Genomic DNA, 19,860 nt, shown 5'->3' with positions numbered 1-19,860 from the left:
AAACAAAAGTCAACAGGATCTAAAGAAAAAAAAAAAGGAAAAGTAAGTCTATTCTTCTCATTTCTGGAGAATGCATCCCAATGATCTCTTTTATGCAAGTTAAAAATCTGTATTATCTTTAATATGCTCAGCAACAGCTCCTATGAATTCATTATGCAGCACAGGGCACTCTACAGATATTCATTTCTTTCCCTTGCCTTATCTCTTTCAAATGCGGTTTTTTTCTGAGTATGTAATCTCTGCTTTGGACTTGCTATTCTTTTTGTCAACTATGTTTCATTTTATACATGCTAACTCCAGCAATAGAGACTTCTAGAATTGGCAAAGCAGCTCTATAAATGGATACTCAAGCAAAAATTGTCAGTTTACCACATGGAGATCTAAAGGAAAAAGGATTGAGAAAGATCATTTTCTCAATATGAATCTGGATGTGCACATTTTTATGGAATAACTTAGACTGCCTGATTTGAAAGAAAAGAATATTTCAACAAATTTTCTACATTTTGTAGATGATAGATTTACTAAATCCAAGTGATATCACATAAGCAGAGTGAATTTGGATTTTTTTAAATGAAATCAAGTTATTTTAGCTTAATGTTTTCTCCAATTATGTTAATACATGCTTTTTAATTTATTTTAATTAGCTAATAATAATAGTACAAAGCTATTTGCTCTTTTAATTGTAAAAAATTATTTGAGATTTTATAAATAGTTCTTTATCCTTATTAATCATATACAGTTTTAAAAACAGCTCATGGGAGCTAAAGTTATAAAGTAATCATCGGTATTATTAGAACACAGTCACCTCTTGTTAAAATATCTTTCTGAAAAAAACTTTTAAACTTAATTCTAATGAAGCAATTAGCATTAGATAAAGTATTAGAATTACATGAGCTACAGCAAGAATTACAAGAGATCACTAGTTTGGCTCTTTGGTTTGGAAAAGACGATAACTGTTAGCTCTAGATCAGTTCTGTAATCTTTATCAACCTCAGAGTTCTCATTTGAAGGAGAAAGATTCAGATGTCAAATTTGTAATAAGCATCGATAAGGCCTGCCACCCTGAATCAGGAAACAGTGTGTAGTGTTGCTGCTAAGTCACTTCAGCTGTGTCCGACTCTGTGTGACCCCATAGACGGCAGCCCACCAGGCTCCCTTGTCCCTGGGATTCTCCAGGCAAAAACACTGGAGTGCATTGCCATTTCCTTCTCCAAAGTGTGTAGTGTAGCCAGAAATAAAATATATTGCATAAAAGTACCTGAGCAATATGTGATACTTTGTAAGCATTATCGAACTGGGTCATGGGATTGCAGCACTGAGAAGCTATAACTTCAGATGTTAAGGCTGAGTTAGATAGGCTGACATTGGCCCCAGCCAAGCTAGACATAAGAGGAAAAGAAAATAGCAGGTGGTGACATTTCTGGGCTCATCTGTCTCAGCAGGCCTGTCTCTCTGCATCTTAGCTGCTGAGACCATAGAATTTCAGAAATTTCCCTTGGAGAGATGAGGAGGCCTTCATTTCTACCTTTATGTACATTTGATCATCTTTGCTTTTTCATTGCTTCCTAGCTGAGGCCAAAAGTAAAAATAAGGAAAAGTAAATTTAATGAAGCTTTAAATCTTTCTACATTAGACTTCATTTAAAGAATAATAATGTTTCTCCCAAATTTTAGATGTACACAGAAACCAAGTCTTCATTCATTTTCAACTGAGGATTTCTCACTTTTTGTCAATTTTAATTTTCTATGACTTAGAAAGAGGTGGGGGAAGAGAGGGAGAAAAAGAGAGGGATAGAGAGAGGGAGAAAGAACTGCCTTTAGACCCAGAGGCTGAACATTTGGAGATAAATTTCATGCCTACTGTAAAAATCCATTCCATTTTTTTTTTTTTTTTACAGGATATGGAAACAAAACTAAAATTTTGCTTTCTTCTGAAAACTTGTTGATTATTCCAACTTTTATTTAGTACTATATTGTTAAATATATAAACTTTAATAGCACTGGTTTTTGGAGGTATATGAAGTAAAACTCTACTGATACACTTAGTGGCTTTAGATCTATTAATATGTGGATCACTATTTTTTGGTAACACCTAAAATCAGAATGCAGATATATAATAATGGGATTTGTGGATGATGCAGAGTTGAGAATCTAAAAAAAATCCAAATAGGAAAACCAGCACAAATAAATGTAAATGGAATAATAAAATGCTCAAAAGAAATTTTTAAAAAATTGCAAACTGAAGGACATGGGATTTTACCCAGAATGAGTACTTCACAGTTTACTCGTACTAGAACTTATTTATGTGCATAGTATATGGTGTGAAACACTGGGCTCCATGAATCACAAGCTGGAATCAAGATTGTTCAGACAAATATTAACAAACTCAGTTATGCAGATGATATCACTCTAATGGTAAGGGACAAGGAGGCCTGGTATGCTGCTGTCCATGGTGTCTCAAAGAGTCGGATATGACTTAACAACTGAACAACAATAACAGTAAAAAGGGCAGGGGTAGGGGCAAGCTGTATACTTCAAGCTAAAGTCTGGTCACATTGTAATATGTGGTATGTCCATAAAACAGAAAGATTCAAATTTAGGCTGGATTTCTCAAAATATAGTTATCTGTTAATAGTTCTGATTTTCAGTGGCTTTATATTTAGTAATTTTGTATCACACTTTTGATGTTCAGTTGTTTTATTCCTTTGTGCATATCCTCTAGTTACCTCCATGCTGTGTGCAGGGCTCAGTCACTCCAGTTGTGTCCGACTTTTTGTAACCCCATGAACTGCAGTTTTCCAGGCTCCTCTGTCCATAGGATTTCCTAAGCAAGAATACTGGAGCCGGTTGCCATTTCCTTCTCCAGGGGATCTTCCCAACCCAGAGATTGAAATTGCATCTCTAGTTTCCCGTGTCTCTTGCAATGCCAGGCAGATTCTTTACCAGTGTACCATCTGGGAAGCCCGGTTACCACAACACTTCTGCAAACACTATTTCACCTAGCTTGGTCCTTCTTCCATTGTGTTTCAGTAAACTTCATTAAACTTTCAGCTCTCAGTTCTATCATCACCTCAGGGAAACTTTTCTAAATTGAACAAAATCTCCCTATTTTATTATGTTAGTTCACCATGTGTTGCTCCTGTCCAGAACTAGTGACAAAAAAAAAAAAAGAGAGAGAAATTCATAACAGGGACTTCCCTTGTGTTGTGGTCCAGCAGTTAAGAATTCACCTGCCAATGTAGGATACATGAGTTTCATCCCTGGTTGTGGAACTAAGGAGATTCCTTGGTGGTTCAGATGGTAAAGAGGTAAACAATCTGTCTGCATTGCAGGAGATCTGGGTTCTGTCCCTGGCTGGGAAAAGATTCCCTGGAGAAGGGAATGGCTACCCACTCCAATATTCTTGCCTGGAGAATTCCAAGGACAGAGGAACCTGGTATGCTACAGTTCATGAGGTCACAAAGAATCAAACATGAATGAGTGACTAACACTTTCACTTTTTCTCTTGGGAAATTAAGTTCCCCTCATGCCTCTGGACAACTAAGTCCACATGCTACAACTACTGAGCATCCAGCTCTGGACCCTGCACACCACAGCTAGAGAGAAACATGCGTGTTGCAACTAGACAAGCCTTTGTGCTACAGCTAAGACCCAATACATCAAAAATAAACAAAGAAAGAAATCAATGCTTTTTTAAAAATCACAAAACTGACAGTTGTAATTTTACACTAATCCCATCATTAATTGATTAAGAGAATCCTCTTCTATTAAATTTTAAACTCAAGAATCCTCTCTGTTTTTACTCATTGTAATATCTTTAGTAATTGTAATATCTATATCATAGTAATATATCATAGTAATTGTAACATCATTAATATATGTTTTATATATATATATATATATATATATATATATCCAAATCACTTGGCTGTATACCTAAAACTAACACACTATAACTCAAGTCGCAGAAGGCAATGGCAACCCACTCCAGTACTCTTGCCTGGAAAATCCCATGGATGGAGGAGCCTGGTGGGCTGCAGTCCATGGGGTCACTAAGAGTCGGACACGACTGAGCATCTTTACTTTCACTTTTCACTTTCATGCATTGGAGAAGGAAATGGAAACCCACTCCAGCGTTCTTGCCTGGAGAATCCCAGGGACGGGGGAGCCTGGTGGGCTGCCGTCTATGGGGTCGCACAGAGTTGGACACGATTGAAGTGACTTAGCAGCAGCAGCATAACTCAAGTACATTTCAATAACAAATTTTAAAATTAATAATGTATCTTTTTTAATATACCAAGAACATGTACTGATAAAACCACATGGCTTTTATCTTATTTTTAGTTTATTACAAAAATAATCTCAATTTAGAGATGATCTTCCTCAGAATTTTAGGAAATGTTGCTTTTTCCTTATAATAACATTTTGTAATCTCTATAGTGTATATTTTTCATTTGTTCTTATGTCTACTAACTTTTAAATACAAAGACATATATTCAACTTAAATATCTTACAGATTTGGGTAACATTATTAAACTAAATATAATTTGTAAAAATGATATATCCTTAATAGATGATTTCATCTGTTTTTTTGGATGATTAGTAATCATTGCCTTGATAAAAGCAAGATTTAGCATAAATTCTTTATGTTGCATTTTTATGGATGATTATTCTGAGAAACCTTGCTTTCTCACAGCAACGTCACTCAATTTTTTGAACTCCCTAGAACACACCAAAATAAAAAAGTGAACTAGAAGTAATAATGAGTTTTAATGACCTATAAGCTAACCTTTTGAATATGTTCTCCTTCAACTTTTGAAGGTAAAGATTTCAAACTATAGAACTTTCAAAGTATTTTTTTATCTATTAGAGCTATTTTTGTTGTTTCTGAGAAATATAACCAAAGGTTTTATCAAGAATTATGAAATAATTATTTTTTCATATTGCTCTTTCACTCAGAGAAACTCAGAAATGCTTGAGAAACTAATTATTCTTTATTTAAATGTGCTTCTAATGAAAACTTTTTTGATAAAATGCTTTTATTAATACTTTTGCTTGGATCTGATGATTTAGCTCATTTAACATGCATAAAATATCAGAACATGATTTGAAATAGGCAGTCTACATTCTCAAACCAAATGACCAATACAACTAACTTTATGTTAAAATATAAGCCTTATTGTATTTTTCGGGCTTCCCTTGTGGTTCAGCTGGTAAAGAATTCACCTGCCATGCAGGAGACCTGGGTTCGATCCTTGGGCTGGGAAGATCCCCTGGAAAAGGGAAAGGGTACCCACTCCAGTATTCTGGCCTAGAGAATTCCATGGACTGTATAGTCCATGGGGTTGCAAAGAGTTAGACACAACTAAGCAACTTTCACACACACATACATTGAATTTTTCTGCAGAAATGAATATATTGAAGCATTTTAAGCATATAACATAATAACAGATTATATAAGGGAAAGGAAATATTTATATTTATTGAATACATTATATAAAGTTGACTAACAAAGATATCTGTCAGGTTAAAATGATATAGATCTAGTATAAATTACTCATTTATCATTGGTGACTCAGAGGATAAAGCGTCTGTCTACAATGTGGGAGACCTGGGTTCAATCCCTGGGTTGGGAAGTTCCCTGGAGAAGGAAATGGCAACTCACTCCAGTACTCTTGCCTAGAAAATCCCATGGGAGGAGGAGCCTGGTGTCCATGGGGTCACAAAGAGTTGGACACGACTGAGCGACTTCACGTAAGAGCAATTAAACTGATATTTTTTTCCCGGTTCAATTCTTGTGTCAGGAAGATCCGCTGGAAAAGGGATAGGCTACCCGTGCAGTATTCTTGGGCTTTCCTTGTGGCTCAGCTGGTAAAGAATCCTCCTGCAGTGTGGGAGACCTGGGTTTGATCTCTGGGTTGAGAAAGTCCCCTGAAGAAGGGAAAGTATACCCGCTCCAGTATTCTGGCCTGAAGAATTCCATGAACTGTATAGCCCATGGGGTCGTAAAGAATCGGACACAACTGAGTGATTTTCACTTCACTTCAGAGTAGCTAAATCAATATATTTTAAATAAGGATAATGACCAAAATGCACATTATTTTACAGCAATTGGGAGTACATGTAATGATCAAATGCTTATTTTGAGTCTTTTAGAGATCATAATTAACCATTTAGATGTAATTTTATTTATTTTGAATCATGATTAACTTTTTTTAAAGCTAAACAATAAAATCTTTAGAAAATTTCTGTGAATTTTCAGTGGTGTGTCTACTCCAATTTATCATATAGACCTTTGTTCTGATGGACTTTGTTTCAGTTTGCATATTAAATATATTCTGTTATTTATAATGGCTTTCATTTTATTCACCTTCTATACTATAGTCAAGGTATTTAAAAAATCATGTAAGTGTTAATGAATATCATTTCAATATAAGGAAAAACAACTTCATAAACTATTTGCCTGATGTCCAAGTCATAATGGGTTTCTGGAGAGCAACCTGGTTTAATTTGAGATGTTAAGCATGTACAATTTTTTCCTGCTGCCCTAGGGACCAAGATCAGAGTTTCCATTCTTCTGTTGTCAGGTAGGCTCTCCATGGAGTTTGTGTTCTTCAAAATCTGAATTGCCTCAAAGGTTATATCCCTTATCATGTATGAGTATTTTTATTATTCCTAACTGTGCTCAAACAGTGCTGGTAGGAACTTTAGATATTTTTCACATTTCCCCTTGAACTTCTACATCTTCCTGGATCATACACTTTTTGTTTGTTATCTTATGAGTGTAAAAAATCAGAAAGTTGATGGCAGTGGAATGACAAATAAACTACAAATTAGGACTGGACTATGACTTCTAATTTGTATAGATTATTTTCTGCTTTATTGTAATCACTGCATCCCTGAATGAACAGGTATAGTTTGAAAAAGTCCCTAGGTTTTTAAAAGGTATTTATTTATAGAATTATTTCATTTTTGGCTGCACTGGATCTTTGTTGCTGTTCAAAGGCTTTTTCTAATTGTGAAGAATGGGGCCTACTCTCTGGTTGTGGTGCATGGGCTTCTCTTGGTGAAGCTCACAGTCTCTAGAGCAGCTGGTTTCAGTAGTTGCTGCTCACAGTCTTAATAACCCCATGGCATGCAGGTCTTTCTGGACCAAGGATTGAACCAGTGTCCTCTATATTGTAAGTCAGATTCCTAACCACTAGTCCACCAGGGAAGCCCAAGTCCCTACCTTTTTAGGGGTTATTGATCCACTTGGTATTTATCTTAGAGCTTACTCCAAAACTGCTTTGTGATCCACCTAATGGGTTGCACAATTAGTGAAAAATACTTCTGGAACATTTTTCATAATTTTCTATTACTTAGAAAACTGACATCAATTTTTGTATCTCTGTGTTTATCGATAAAAGTATTTCTATAAATGGTTGGAATAAACTATGTTAGATATTGCTTGTCATTATGTTGTTTGATCTGGAAAGCATTTCAACTACTAAGAGGACCAAAATTACTTTTGTTTTCAAAACTCTATAGAATTCGGGATGTGTTTTGTTCTGTTATAAATTGTTTCTTCCTTTAGTGAAGCCCTCATGTGTATTATTTCATCTTTATTTGGACTTCAATTCGTGTTAGTCCTATTTCTCATCTGCAAATGAATTACCAGGACAGTCATTTAGTTTAATACCTACTTTATTTCATATGTAGGACACGTTTCTAAATACTAATTTCATTTCACAACTATCTTCTAATAAATGTAGAGTAAGATATATATCTTTAAAATTAATACTTTTACCTTTCTTTAATATCGTCCCTATAATCCACTGCTTTCATCATCTGTGTCTTATACCCATTTCAGATTCTGAAAAGGTTAACAGCTTGATTATTGTCCTTTCTACATTTAATACCTAGTATTAATTCTTATTTTCATAGCTGTGCAATTTTTAATCAGTGTTGAAATTGTCTTAGAATGACTAATACTAATCTTTATTTTTACAAATTAATATATAAATAACAGGCAACATTATATTGGCTTCAGGCATACAAAGAAAGATTCAATATCTTCATACTACACAATTATTCCTACAATATGTCTAGTTGCCATTTGTCACCATGAATTTTTTTTTCTTATGTATGCAGCTTTTAAGAATTACTCTCTCAGCAACTTTTAAGTATTCAATAGAGTGATATTAACTATAGTCACCAGGATGTATTGGTATTATTAATACTAATTAATGATTGGTATGACTAATTCATATATTTTATTAATTGGAAGCTTGTGACTTTTGATTCCTTTCACCCATTCATCCATTCACAACCACCAGTCTGTTCTCTGTATTTATGAGTTCAATTTATTTGTTTTTCTTTTTTGCTTTTTTTAGATTCCACGTATAAGTAATATCATACAGTTTTTGGTTTTCTCTGTATTACTTATTTCACATAGCATTATGCCATGAAGATCCATCCACATTTTTTCAAATGGCAATATTTCATTCTTTTCATTGCTGAATAATATCCCATTGTATATATATATACCATATTGGCTTTATCCACTCACTGCCAATGAATTTAGATTGTTTCCGTATCTTGGCTGTTGAAAATAATGCTTCAATGAATAGAGGTGTGCATATATTTTTGAGTTAATGCTTTCATGTGCTTTGGAAATGTACTCAGAAGAGGAAATGCTCAATCAATAATTCTATTTTCAGTTTCCTGAGAAACCTCCACATTATTTTTCACAATGGTTGCATAAATTTGCATTCCCACCAATTATGAACATGCATTCCATTTTCTCTACATTCTTACTAATGTGTTACATATTGCCTTTATGAAAATAGTCCTTCAAATGAGTGCAATATGATATCTCCTTGTGGTTTTGATTTGCATTTCTCTGATAATTAATAATGTTGAGCATCTTTTTGTGTTTCTATTAGACATCTGCAGCCTTCTTTGGAAAGATGTCTATTTAAATCCTCTATGTTTTAATTGAATCATTTGCTTTTGCTCTTGAGCTGAGTTCTTTACTTAGTTTGAGTCATAATCCCTTACTTTCATATATATAATTTGCAAATGTTTTCTCCAATTCAGTAGGGTTCCTTTTTTTGTTGTTGTTTGTTATTGATAGTTTTCTCTACTGTGCAAAGGTTTAGTTTGATATAATTCTGCTTGTTTATGTTTCCTGTTGTTGGTTTTGCTTTTCAAATCAAATACAAAAAAAATCAAGACAGATCAATGTCAAGAAGCTTTCTGCCTATGTTTTCTTCTAAGAGTTTTATGATTTCAGAAGCTAATTGGACATGTATGTGTGGGCTTATTTCTGGGTCCTCTATCAGTTCCATTGGTCTAGGAGTCTGTTTTTAAAACAACAATGCACTGTTTCAGTTACTGTATCTTTGTAATATAGTTTAAAATTAAGCAGCACAATGCCTCTAGCTTTGGTCTTCTTTCTCAAGATTGATTTGAATATCCAGTGTCTTTTGTGATTCCATACACAATTTATAATTATTTATTCCATTTATGGAAAAAATGCAGGTGGGATCTTGACTGGGATTGCATTGCATCTGTAGATTCCTTTGAGTATTTATGTATATTTTAACAATATTAATTCATTAATCCATGAGTATGGAATATTTGTCAATTTATTTATGTATTCTTTAACTTTTCATCCGTCTCATAGTTTTATTGTATAAGGCTTTCATCTATTTGGTTAAACTTTACCTTAGGTATTATGTTCTCTTTGATACAATTTTTAATGAATTGTTTTCTTAAATTTCAGATAATTTGTATTAGTGAATAAAAATACACAAATTCTGGTATATTCATTTTGTGTCTTACTACTTTACTAAATCAATGGTGTCTTTAGGATTTTCTATAGTGACAGCTTTACTTTTTCCCTTCCAATTTGAGCACTTTTATTTCTTTTTCTTGTAAAATTACTCTGACTAAGATTCCCCATACTTTGTTAAATAAAAGTAGCAAGGTTGGAATCCTTATTTTGTTTCTGATCTTAAAGGAAAAGTTCAGCTTTTCACCTCTAAGTGTGATGTTAGCTGTGGACTTATCATATATGACTTTTATTATGTTGAGGCATTCCCTCCGTACTCACTTTCTTGAGTTTTTTTTTTTTTTAATCATAGATTGATGTTGAATTTTGTCAAGTGTTTTTTCTGCATATTTTTGGATTACCAAATTTAAAAAAAAAATTTGTTAAAGTGGTATATAATGTTGATTGACTTACATATATTGAAACATCCTTGTTCCAATCGAAAGAACCCGATTTGATAATGGTGTATAATCCTCTTAATGTATTATTGAATTCAGTTTTCTACTATTTTGTTGAGGAAGTTTACCTCTATGTTTATCAGGGATATTGATCTGTAATTTTATTTTCTTGTATTGCCCTTATCTAGTTTTTGTATCTGGGTAAAGCTGGCCTTATAAATTCAGATGTGTTCATCCTCTAATTTATTAAAGATTTGGAAAAGGATTGATATTAGTTCTTCTTTGACTGTTTGGTAGAATTCAACAGTGAAGTTGTTTGGTCCTGGAGTTTTGTTGTAGGGAGTTTTAAATTGGTGATTCAATCTCTTTTCCAGCAATTGGTCTGATCAAATTTTCTATGTCTTTATGATTCAGTCATGAAAGTATTTATGTTTCTAGAAATTTATCCATTTCCTCTAGATTGTTCAACTTGTTAGTATATAAATGTCTGTAGTAGCCTTTTATGGTCCTTTGTATTTCTGTGGTATCAGATATAATGTGTCCTCTTGCATTTCTGATTTTATTTACTTAACCCCCCTCACATTTTTCTTCTTGAGTCTATCTAAATGTATTGGTCAATTTCTTTTAATTTTCAAAGAGTTAGCTTTTAATTTTACTAAAATTATATATTGCCTTTTTAATCTCTATTTCATGTATTTCTCTGATATTGGCCATTTCCTTCCTTCTATGAACTTTGTTTGTTCCTATTTTCCCAGTTTCTTGTTACTTAAGGTTAAGTTGTTTACTTGTGATTTTTCTTGTTTCCTGAGGAAGGCTTTATCACTATGACCTTCCCTCTTAGACTTGCTTTTCCTGCATCCTCTTAGTTTTGGTATGCTGTATTTTCATTTCCATTAGTTTCAAGGTATGTTTTTATTTTGCTTTTGATGTATTAATTGGCTAGTTTGTTATTGAGCTCAATAATAATTAATCTTTACATATCTGTGAATTTTTTCCAGTTTTTCTCTTGTAATTGATTTCTAGTTTCATAGCATTTTGTTTAGAAAAGATGCTTGATTTGATTTCAATCTGTTCAAATTCTTTTTTAAATATAAATTCATTTATTTTAATTGGAGGTTAATTACTTTACAATATTGTATTTGTTTTTCCATACATCAACATGAATCTGCCACAGGTATACACGTGTTCCCCATCGCTAACCCCCCTCCCTCCTCCCTCCCTATACCATCCCTCTGGGTCACCCCAGTGCACCAGCCCCAAGCAACCAGTATTATGCATCAAACTTGGACTGGTGATTCATTTCACATATGATCTTATACATGTTTCAATGCCATTCTCCAAAATCATCCCACCCTCTCCCTCTCCCACAGAGTCCAAAAGACTGTTCTATACATCTGTGTCTCTTTTGCTGTCTCGCATACAGGGTTATCATTACCATCTTTCTAAATTCCATATATATGAGTTAGTATACTGTATACTTGCTTTGTGGCCTAACATATGATCTATCAAGGAGAAAATCTGTGTGTACTTGAGGAAAATGTGTAATCTGTTGCTATTGAATGGGGTATACTGTTAAGGCCAGTTAATCTAACTTGTCATTTAAAGCCAATGTTTCCTTATTGATTTTTCTGTCTGAATGATCTATCTGTTGATATAAGTGAGTTGTTAAAATTTCCTACTATTATTGCTTTACTATCTGTTTCTCCCTTTATGTCTGTTAATGCTTGCTTTATATATTAAGGCACTTTTCTGATTTCAATTACTTGGATTCAATTCAATACTCTGAAAAAGAAAAAAAAATAAAAAAAAATTTTTGGAATATTTTGTGAGCAGTGACTAAATTATTTTCAAGTACTGTGAATAGCGAATCATCAAAGGGAAAATTTAAAAGGCTTCCAAAAGATAGCATCAAAAATCTTGCCTTTAGCCTCTGTTGTCTGAGGATTGCCATGACATTGGCAAGAGATAGATCTAGGAAGAGACTGGAAGACAGCAAAATTTTATAATTTATGGGGAGGGAGGAGGGAGGAGGGTTCAGGATGGGGAACACATGTATACCTGTGGCGGATTCATTTTGATATTTGGCAAAACTAATACAATTATGTAAAGTTTAAAAATAAAATAAAATTAAAAAAAAGAAAAATAAATAAATCGTGTGAAGTTTCATAGAATCAACTTTATAAATTGGCATCATCTGAATCTTATGGTTAAGGAGATGTATACCTCATGCTTGTTCTATTTTCTTTTTTATTTCAAAGGGTAGAACCATTTAATATAGATAGATAGATGAGGGAAGTAAAAAAAAGTAATTAGCAGTAAAAAGTATTCATCACTTTATTACTAGTCCATTTTTTTTAGTAGTTTCAGAGTTAACTCCTGTCTTTGAAATTACTTAGTATCTTCTATAATCTTCCAACCCATCTTATGCATATGATGGGGGAAGAAGGAGCACATTATCAGAGAAAGGTGGGATATTATCTGACAAATAAAGAGTATATCAACCTAAAACTGACTGATAGACTGTAGCTGACAACTAAATCCCTGATGAAGTAGCCTGGTTTATTAATCTGTATCTTCTATAATAGTTCTTATATTTCTTATTTAACTCCTCAGTTTGCTAATCTTAGATCCACAGATTCAATCTCCCTTCTAATTTTGCTTCCTAAAATGAGTGAACAAAAATAATCTATGACTAAGCTACTAAGAAATTTTAAACATTATTGCTAGTGTACTTGTATTTTTCCAGCAAATAATATTCAGGATTCAAGGCTATTACATATTAATTTCAGACCAGCAACACTGTGGAAATAGGCAAGTGTGTTGGGTAAAAAGAAAAGAACTTTCTGCAATCCAGCTATGTAACAGCTGTATAAAATTAGAGAATAAATTTCAAATTCATAAGTGATTTCCCAAGGTCTGTTCTGAGTATGATTATGGTATAAAATTTAAATATTTTTCTCAAAAACAGAAATTTTTAAACATACTCATATACTACATAACTGTTTTAACAGAGATCATCAAATGTTTTTGCCAAATACACTATCTTGATGTGACTACATAATCCATCTTAAATTAAGGGCTTTTAATAATAATTTTATATGAAATACAGTTAAGATATTAAGACACCACAGCCTATGACCATATGTACTGCTTTGTTTCCTGCCAGAGTAATTGTGGTCATGCAGCTTTGACCTGTGTTTGGGAAAGGTTTTTTTCTTTCTTTGCTTTAATCTGTTCTAATTACTTTGCTTTCTTTACCACCATCACTCACAAAGAACCTAATTGCTTTCTTCAAGATGCCAGCCCTCTTCAAAATCACCAGTATGCTTTGCCACTGAGGGAGAAGCTGAGCATCTGATCCAATGCCATCACCTTCTCTTCTCATATAAAAGCAGGTGCAGCTGTTTTTCATAAGATTTCCCATTTCATATTCAGGGTTATGTAGAGGTTGATGTCTCTCTCTTTCTCTCTCTTTTTTTTTTTCCTATGAGATCCTTCCTCTACTGAAGGAAGGCAGGATTTTTAAGAAGCAGCACAAGTATTCAATGTGGCAATGAAGCATGCTAGGTTTTCTGTCTCAGAGTCATGTAGATGATTTCACTCTAGCCTTCCATGGAGTGATAATCAATTTTCACTGACTACTTCTCAATGAATGGTACTGCCTTATTTGTGTTACACTGCATTGTTTCTAACCTAAGCTATCAACAGGGAGGTAGAACAGCCTTCTATTCTAGCAGCTGCACCATCATTGGTATTTTATTTACACTAGGTAATGAGTCATGATTTGGAAGAGTTTCTTATGAGTTGCTGATAATGAATTCTTAAGTGCATCAAAAAATAAATGAGTAAACAGATTCTGTGAAGGAAGATTCATTGCTACCAACATGTCTTTAATTATTGCTTTATAGGTGTTTAAAATACCTTCCTTTGTATTGCCATATTGATGTAAAAATTGAATACCAAAAGAAGAAAAAAACAACAAAAACCTACAAAAGCATAGGCAACATTTTCATGCCAAACAGTTTATGCATACAGGCAGCATGGAAAGGTACTCCATTATGGGACCCTGGAGGCCTGTGCCCTAAACCTACATCGCCTGTAACTTTGATGTTAGGTTACACATTAAATCTCTTTTTTCCCCCCTACTTCTCTACCATAAAATGACTATTATTTGCAATTGTTTGAGGCAGATATAAAGATTTTAGGTATTTTGGCTTCCGTTGAATTTCTTCCTGCTAACTGAGGATACAGTCACTCTGTTTTAACAGAATAGGCTATGCTGACCATGCATTCCCATCTCTGGAACTGGAGAATCCCCTCCTTCCTGCACTTCACATGGGGCACACAGAATTTGAAAAGAAAACTGGAGGATGGAAGCAAGATCTGAAGCCCCTTTTCTACCATATGAAGCTTGTCCTCTCTATTTCTAAGTCGTGTCCAATTCTTTGAGACCCCATGAACTACAGCACACCAGGCTTCCTTGTCCATCACCAATTCCTGGAGTTTGCTCAAACTCATGTCCATTGAGTCAGTGATGCCATTCAACTATCTCACCGTCTGTCATCTGTTTCTCCTCCTGCCCTCAATCCTACCCAGTGTCAGGATCTTTTCCAATGAGTCGGCTCTCTGCATCAGGTGGCCCAACTATTGGAGCTTCAGCTTCAACATCAGTCCTTCCAATGAATATTCAGCTTTGATTTCCTTTAGGAAGGGCTGGTTGGATCACCTTACAGTCCAAGGGACTCTCAAGAGTCTTTTACAACACGACAGTTCAAAAGCATCAATTCTTCAATGCTCAGCTTTCTTTATGGTCCAATTCTCACATCCACACATGACTAATGGAAAAAACATAGCTTTGACTAGATGTACCTTTATCTGCAAAGTTATGTCTCTGCTTTTTAATATGCTGTTTAAGTTGGTCAAAGTTTTTCACCCAAGGAGCAAGCATCTTTTAATTTCATAACCACAGTCACCATTTGGACTGATTTTGGAGTCCAAGGAAATAAACCTGTCACTATTTCCATTGCTTCCTCATCTATTTGCCATGAAGTGATGGGACTGGATGCCATGATCTTAGTTTTTTGAATTATTTTTGAGTTATAAGCCAGCTTTTTAACTCTCCTCTTTCCTTTCTGTTTTATTCTTTTGAAAGGAGAGTGCATATTTGCTCCTTCTGCTTTTAGTTTTCAGTCCACTGAAATTTGTGTTATTATCAAATTTTTTGCAAGAGTTAGATAGGGATCACCCAAATTAGTTCACAGGTGTTTTGTTTTTTAGTCATCGTTTTATTTATTTTTGGTTGTGCAGGGTCTTTGTTGCTTGTGTGCAGTGTTTCTCTCATTGTGGTGACTGGGAGCTATTCTTCATTGCAGTGTACAGGCTTCTTATTTTGGTGTTTGCTCTTGTTATGGAGCATGGGCTCTAGAGAGTGTGATGTTCAGTAATTGTGGCACAGGGTCTCATTAGTTATGGCTCTTGGACTCTAAAGCAATGGCTCAGTAGTTGCTAGAGTGTGGACTCAGTAATTGTGGTGCACAGACTTTGCTACTCTGTGGCATGTAGAATCCCCGAACCAGGGATTGAACACATGTCCCCTGCATAGGTGGATTCTTATCCATTGGACCACCAGGAAAGTCCTCATGGGTGTTTTGATTCTACACCTTTAATATTTCTAATAATTTGTAATTTACTTTGAAGTTTATATTGGGTTGGCCCAAATTTTTTTTTTTTTAATTTTTAAGTAAAAAAAAAAAAAAAAAAAAAGGGCACCTTTTTCATTTTCTTTTTTTTCCTTTTTTTTTTTACTATTATAATTTTTTTACTTTACAATATTGTATTGGTTTTGCCATATATCAACTGTATGGCAAAACCACGGGTTTTTCATTTTCACGGAAAACTTTATTGAATAAAGTATTCACCTTCTTTTTCCTTTATCGTCTGCCATTTTTCAGGCAACTTCATAATTCCACCTTCCCAACACTTTTTATCTTTTTGAGCAATGAACTCTTCCAGGTCTACCTAACTAGTGTAGCTGAAGGTGGAGCACCATTCAGTGAGAAATCTTTGGCACAAAAACTTTGAACACTTTTGATAAGTTCAGTCAGTTACAGCATGTTTTCCATACCTTGAATACATTTTTTGTTTTGTTTTTTTTTTTTGCATTTCAGTTGTATTTTTACCTTTCTTGAAAACAATAATAATGTGCCAGAAATGTTGATTTTTTTTCCTTCTATTTTCAATCTTGAAATGGCTACACAAAAATTCCCCAGTTTTTATTTTTTATTTTTTTAATGCACGCTGATATGACTGCTGTCATGGTACAATCTAACACAGTTGTTTCAAATGACATTAAAGATGACTAAGTACTACTAGAGCCATCTTACAAAGGAAATACTAATCAATCTTTCGGCCGACCTAAAAGATTTAGATTTAGAGCCTATTCGATAAATATCATTGCTTCATCATTATATACTTGGAGGCTTATCATCAGAGGAACAACTTAGACTACTACAGCTCCATCTAAAAAGGGAAATCCATACATGACTGTACAATAGTCATTTTAATTATAACTCGTTTGCTTAATAGTTCATCTAAAAGGTAAACCATTTCCTTTATGCCATTATATATGCAGGGTTCTACAATATAGATCATAAACATAGTCATTAAATTTGAGACAATATTAAGTTAAATAATTTAGAATATTGAAAATGTTTTTAAGGTAGTCATTAAAAAGTCATTATACATCTTTTCTAAGATAGATTTTAATTGAATGATACATCATTACCATGTTCAGATTGATTTAATGCAAGGACACCAAAAATTTTATCCAGAAATTATTGTCTTAATCAGGTGTATTAGTTATAGAAATTTTCATACAAAAGAATGTTTATTGTCAAAGTAGTACAAGCAGCCACATATAAAATCCATTAAGTATATTCTCAGAGTATCTTGGAGTCTTTGAATGACCAAAGATATATAAAGTATGGCTGTATGACAGATGAGCATTTTGAGGATAAAGTGAGATGGAGCAGTCATCTTAAAAAAAAAAACAAAAAACAACATTTTATTTTATTTCAATATATAAAATATTTTCTAATGTTAACAATTTAAAAATAATAAAAGAGCATAGGGAAAATATTAGAAGATAACTCTCTACTTCTATTATCATTTGTTTGTTCCTAGATGTAATTGCAGTTTCTGGCAAAAGATACATATCCATTTTTAATCATTAAATTTAATAATTTATTTTTATTATTTACATAAAATATGAATATATTAAACACTTATTCTAAAATAGTCATATATCACAAAGAGCTTTGCATGCTAGTTGCATATCAATTGCCTTTATTAATTTTAGAAATATATATTGCTTAAATTTATGGGTGTCTGAGAGTTTACTTAAGAATTTTGTATTGATGGACATTTATTCATTTTTAGTTTTACTTTCATTCTAATACAAAGAGCCCCTCAAAAAAATTGTATCATTTTTTATGCCACTGTACCCTTAGGAAGTATAACTTTATTACTGTATTTCACATTGCTTCTCTTCTGTTAATCCCTTACTCACCACATGTCTCAAGTTGATTTTTTTCCCACTGCGATGTGTATGTTCAAAGAGCAATTTCACACTCTAAAAATACATTCAGTTTAGCTCAATCATGAAGTTCTCCCTCAAGAATTGGCTACATTTAATATTATCTATCCAAACTATTTCCAGGCTTCTAAATCAGTGACAGTATCTCATAACTGAAATTCATGGTAACTCCAAAACATTTCTGATAAGGAGTCATTGTCATATCTATTAGTTGTTTTACTTGTCATTTTTTTTCTGTGAAATAAACTGCAGTACATATTTATTTCCAGACATGCCTGTAAAATAATTAGATGTAAATTGAAGTCTGAATAAATATAAAATAAAACATCTGTTTTCTTTTAATATAAGCTGGATTTATCCTAGAGACCTTTTAAATGTAGTGAAAAATCACCTGACAGAATATGTTGAGGATATTTTTAAAAAATATAGCTACATTTTATGACACAATTATGTGTTGCTCAGTTATTATGAGTGAAGCATCCTTTGTGATGCAGTTTTAATTCTGTAGCTGTATGCTTTAGATGGCAACACAGTGACAAAGCTCATTGTAGGGTATATGGCAATGCCCTCCGCATCTGTTTGCTTTCTGACCAGACTTGGTTCTTTAAGTCTGCCTGACTGATAACCAGAAATTTTCAAAGCAATTAAGTTTATAGTCATATGCCAACCTAAAAAATGGGAAAATCAAGTTTAAGGTCACATAAAAACACTTGTTTTTCTTATATCAATTAAGGAACTGTGTAGCTTTTTCTCTATGTCAGTCTTTGGTTTCCTCTCCACTTCATGCTTATTTTCATTCATTTACATGGCTGCTGGATTCTGATGAGGATGCAATGTCCAATTCAATCTATTCAGCTTTCTGGTAATTACTTTGTGTACTTAAACTCTCATTCCACTGAAATAAGATGAATAAAATGCCAGAATACACAGTGACCATTTGAGCAGCAAACACAAGTAATTGTCAGTCTTAACCTTTGCCAAACCAAATGATGTTGTTTGATAATGTAGTTGTTAAGGACATTTCTCCAATGACATTCTAACCTGGTTAGGCATTATATCTTGAAAGCTTAAGTTCTAATATTGCAGTACACTTTTTATAGTTAATGCTGATTAATCGAGATTCCAAATTGGAGAATCATGAATGGTCAGTAATATAAATAATGAAACATTTTAAATCAGACAGAAATTACTAAAATAGACAAATGGTTATTTCAGTGTCTAACCCAGTGTAAGTGTACTGCACTACAGGAATTAAAAATAGCAAGAAATTAAATATTAAGTAAGTGGGAGGCCAGATTGAAATAATAAGATTACAGAAATAATGTACTATTTATTTTGATTATGTATGCAGGTCAGGAAGCAACAGTTAGAACTTGACATGGAACAATAGACTTGTTCCAAATAGGAAAAAGAGTACATCAAGGCTGTATATTGTCACCCTGCTTATTTAACTTATATGCAGAGTACATCATGAGGAACGCTGGGCTGGAAGAAGCACAGGCTGGAATTAAGATTGCCGGGAGAAATATCAATAACCTCAGATATGCAGTTGACACCACACTTATGGCAGAAAGTGAAGAGGAACTCAAAAGCCTCTTGATGAAAGTGAAAGAGGAGAGTGAAAAAGTTGGCTTAAAGCTCAACATTCAGAAACGAAGATCATGGCATCTGGTCCCATCGCTTCACGGCAGATAGATGGGGGAACAGTGGAAACAGTGGCTGACTTTATTTTTCTGGGCTCCAAAATCACTGCAGATGGCGATTGCAGCCATGAAATTAAAAGACACTCTTTGGAAGAAAAGTTATGACCAACCTAGATAGCATATTATAAAGCAGAGACATTATTTTGCCAACAAAGGTCGATTTAGTCAAGGCTATGGTTTTTCCAGTGGTCATGTATGGATATGAGAGTTGGACTATAAAGAAATCTGAGCACCGAAGAATTGATGTTTTGATCTGTGATGTTGGAGAAGACTCTTTCTTGAGAGTCCCTTGGACTGCAAGGAGATCCAATCAGTCCATCCTAAAGGAGATCAGTCCTGGGTGTTCATT

This window comes from Bubalus bubalis, chromosome 17, assembly GCF_019923935.1.
Source record: "Bubalus bubalis isolate 160015118507 breed Murrah chromosome 17, NDDB_SH_1, whole genome shotgun sequence".
Classification (NCBI taxonomy): domain Eukaryota; kingdom Metazoa; phylum Chordata; class Mammalia; order Artiodactyla; family Bovidae; genus Bubalus; species Bubalus bubalis.
This window is presented reverse-complemented; position numbering follows the sequence as displayed.